The following is a 4,657-nucleotide window of genomic DNA, read 5'->3' as shown; positions in this document are numbered from 1 at the left end:
TTCAAGGGTGCCTAGTGGCTCAATCGGTTAAGTGTCTGCCTTAGACCCGGGTCATGGTCCCAGGGTCCCGGGATTGAGCCCTACATAGGGCTCTCTGCTTAGTGGGGAGTCTGCTTCTCCCTCTCCCACTGCCAAATAAATAAATAAATAAAATCTAAGAAAAAGAAAATTGAAAAGTTTCTGCTTCTGGACGCTGAAATGGAGACTCCACGAGGTAGTTTTCTGAGACTGAGTCCTGTTGCCAGCTACCACCTGAGGGGCAGCACGGCATGGAGCCAGATCTCAATACAAAACATTGTGTGAAAGAAAAACACCCCAGACTAGGAATGAAAAGACCCAGTTTCCCAGATCCCTCTCGGACACTTGCAGCTTTGTGACCCTGGATAGTTTACTCCGCCTCATGGCTCGCTTTTCTCTTCAGTAAAAGGACCTGACTCCGTGACCTCAAGGGTCCCTTCCTGGCAGATAAGACAGTAATCTCCCTGAGGGCAGGGACAGTGTCTGTCCTCTTCTTTGCTGACTGTATACTGCATTCTGTAAACCTGCTGTGCTCCCTGATGTGTATGGGGTGAGGAGGAGAAGAAGAACCTTCTGAGGGGGATTTTTTTCCTTTCTTATTTTTCATTCTTTCGTGTTTTCTCTGCTATTGTTTTCTGCTGGCAGGACACACCCAAAGATCCAAATTTGTATTAAAAAGAAATGAAAAAAGAAAAAGAAGTACCTAGCACAGTGCCTGGTACGCAGCAGGTATTCAATACCTATCTGTTGAATGAGTGAAATGGAAGAGAAGGTCACTCCATTAGACTCTTCAAACCAGAGAATGAAATTAACTACAGTCAATGAAATTAACTACAAATGAAGAAACAAAAGCCTAGTGAAAAGGAAAAAAAGTCTTTGCAGTCACCCCAGTTAAACAGGAATGGAACCGGACTCAAGTACCAACACTGTGCAAGCTCACTAGATGGTAGGTCAGCGCAGATTAGACATGGAAGGGAAGGAGCCACATCTCAGAACATGCAGGGAAAATATCACTGTACCAGGTTACTATTCTGAATGAACTGGTAAAGTTTGGCAGCGAAGCGAGACAAAGTAAAAAGAGCACATAGCATCTGGTTCAAGTTCCACCTCTGCTACTTGCGTATGTGATTTTAGGCTGGGTACCTAATCTCTGAGGCTGTTTCTTTTTCTAAAAAGCAGAGATAATAATAGCATCTACTTCACAGAATTTTGGTTAGAATGGAAGTAAGTTAAATGCGGTATGTGAAGAAAATGTTTTGCAAGCTATAAAATATAGACTGTTAATCTGTTTGGCCAAGATCCACCCCACCCTCAAGTAATCTCTCACTCACAAATCAACATAGATCATTAACAATAGTTTGTTTGTTTCTAGCCATCTCGCTGTCACTTTGAAAATCAAGTGGAACGACCTTGAAAGGTAGGTAAATCTTGATGGAGGTGGGCAAGAGGAAGAAGATGTGAGCAGTTAGAGTCTAGGTAGGGATGCTTCAGGGGCTGCTCCTGAGTGGTCAAGAGCAGGTAACTCCAAGGCTGAGCATGAACAAGACTGGCCCAACCGCCAGGAACCGGATTCTAGACTTTGTGATTGGGAGAACCTGTGAACTCTCCTCTGGGTGGTTTCCTTATCTGTAGAGAGGTAACCACCAACTCTGCTTTCTTGGAGGCTACTGTAATATCACATGAGACGGTGGGTGTGAAGAATTTTTAAGAATTATTGATCACCATCTCTGCAAATGGGAGATTATCATTCTTTTAGAAGAGCATGGATGTGGTGATAGAAAGCTCATGTATAATAAACCTTGCCCGCTGTCATGGACTGAATTGTGTCCCACCCCCCCCGCCCCCGCCCCAGAGTCTTCTAATGAAGTCCTAACCCCCCAGTAGGACTGTGTTTGGAGACAGGGCCTTTAAAGAGGTGATTAAGATTAAATGAGGTCATAAGAAGGACGCCTTAGTCCAAAAGGACTGCATCCTTATCCATGAGGAAGAGACACCAGGGATGTGTGCTCACAGAGAGATGGCTGTGGGAGGACACAGCAAGAAAGTGGCCACTTGCAGAGCCAAGGACAGGGGACATAGTAGGAACCAAACCTGCTGACTCTTTGATCTTGGACTTCCAGCCTCCAGAACTGTGAGAAATATGCTTCTGCTGTTTAAGCCCCCTGGTCTATGGTATTTTATTATGGCAGCCCTAGCAAACTAGTACACTCACCTAACAGTTTTGCTTCCCCAGAACAAATTCTCCCTTTATACTGAAAGATAATGCACAACAACGGTTCTTAGAGGCACTCTGGGTGCCAGCAAGGGGAGAAGGCAGTGTGGCTGGTGGTCAGGACCAGGTGTTAAGAGCTTGTCCTGTCAGGTAGTAGATTACACTTGAATGGCTGAGTGAATGGAAACCAGCTTTGTCTGTCCTCAGACGTTAAGTTTGTTTTCTTTTGCCTATATACCAAGATTCTGAAGCTCAACAGAAGAACTGTTTAAGGAGCTTTTAGTACAAGGGAAAGATGGAGGCCTGTGAGTAAAGCTTAACTTTCCTCTTTGTGATGTGCTAGGTAATTTGAATAATGATACCTTCGAAATAGGAGACAAAGTTTAAATCTTGGTTGAGAGCTCCAAGAGTAATTATGTGGGCTTCTTTTGAGGTTGAATTCTGTCAGAATTAAAAAGACAAATCTGGCAATTCTGCCTTACTCTTTACACATTAACTTCACAGGTTTATTCATTCAACAGATTTTCTTGATCACGTACTACATGCCAATTTCTACTCGAATCATAGAGATATCATGATAAGAATAAAATAGACATAGCTCCTGTTCTTACAGAGCTTACAGTTGAATGGGAGAAATATAGACAAGAGCCCGAGGATAAAAATAGAAGTCTAAAAAATTAAAAAAAAAATAAGTCTATGCCTGGCATTTAAAAATTCAGTTCAGGGATGCCTGGGTGGCTCAGTTGGTTAAGCGGCTGCCTTCAGCTCAGGTCATGATCTCAGCATCCTGGGATCGAGTCCCACTTTGGGCTCCTTGCTCGGCAGGGAGCCTGCTTCTCCCTCTGCCTCTGCCTACCACTCTGTCTGCCTGTGCTCTCTCTAACAAATAAGTAAATTAAAAAATAATAGTAATAAATAGAAATTAAAATCCAGTTCAGTCTGGGCCTGGTCAACTTCTTTCATTACTTTCTATACTCCTACTCAAATGCCTTTCTCCAAACAAATCATCCCAGTAAAACCTTCCTAAACTTGTACTTTCACTCTTATTCCCTACCTGGATTGCTTTCTATAGCTTATTGTAATCCTATCCATCCACAAAAGCATGGTAGTTAGCCCCTGAGATGACTCCCAATGATCTCTGCCTTTTGGTAATCACACACTTACATGTGGGCTGAATCTGGTGACTTGCTTCTAACGAAAACATTCAGCAACAGTGATGGGCTATCACTTCTGAGATTAGGTTACGTAAAGACCAAAGCTTCCATCCTGGTTTCTCTTAAGTCTCTCACCCAGGGGAAGCTAGTACCAAGTCTTAAAGCAGCTCTGTGGAGAGGCCCATGTTATGAGGGACTGAGGCCTGCCAATGACCACTTCAGTGGGCTTGAAATTGTTTTCTTCTCCACCCTCCATTCAGCCTTGGAGCTTACCTGCAACCTCACAAGAAACCTTGAGCCAAAGGAGCCCAGCTAAGCTATACCTAGATTTTTAGCCCATGAAAACTGTGAGATAATAAATACTTATTGTTTTAAGCCACTAAGTTTGAAGGTAACTTGGCCTTGCTTCAAACTGTTCCCCTGAATTGGCTTTGACTTAGCCTAGCCCAGAGAAGCTTCTGTCTTCTTTGAACTTGAGGTAGAACTGTTTATCTCATTGGTCCTTTTATACTTTTACAACATTAGCTCCCTTCTATTCTCTGTTTCTAGTCCTTTCCAAATAACCTAAAGTCAGAAGTTACTCAAAGTATTTGGCAAGGTGGAGAAAGGTTTTGAGAAGCAGAATTTTGTATGAGAAAGGAGTTTTAGCTCATTTTGTGTGGCTGAATGATAAGCATCTTGTAGGTGGGAAGCTGAAGTAGAAGTTAGAAGAGGAACCACGGCTTAGGAAGAAATAATTTTTGGTCTTCATCAAAGTGAGGCATCAGCAGCCAATACTAATAGCCAGTTCTCCTTGTAAATTCTTTCTAGTGATTTCCTTCGTATTGTGTGAGGAGCTTCGCCTTCTGCTGGCAGTTGTGAGAGGTAAGAGAGGCTCTGGGGCACTGGGGTCACTTCAGAGAAGGGAAGCCGATTGTTTTCCCAGGGCCCCTCTCTCACGTTTATTCTTTTCAGGGCCTCTGTAGCAGGACGGTGCTGAAGCCCATTTCCTACACGTAGCAGCATTTATTTAAAACACGCATCACATATACACAAAAAATCAAATGCAAAGGAAAAGGGGGGGGAAAGCTGCTGAAGACCAGAGTCACTAAAAGTTCAGGCTAAGAATAGACAAGGAACTCTGAGAGCTGCTTGGCTATGTGACCTCCTGCAGGGGCTTGGCAATAAGCCCAATTCAGCTTTGTTTTCTCTATGCCTTTACAAAGAGCACTAGCTTGGGAGTCAGGAGACCTGAGTTCTAGGCCTGGCTCTGCCAGGGCTGCCTTCTGTGAAC

The sequence above is a fragment of the Mustela lutreola genome, chromosome 11 (genome assembly GCF_030435805.1).
Source record: "Mustela lutreola isolate mMusLut2 chromosome 11, mMusLut2.pri, whole genome shotgun sequence".
In the NCBI taxonomy this organism is placed as follows: Eukaryota; Metazoa; Chordata; class Mammalia; order Carnivora; family Mustelidae; genus Mustela; species Mustela lutreola.
This window is presented reverse-complemented; position numbering follows the sequence as displayed.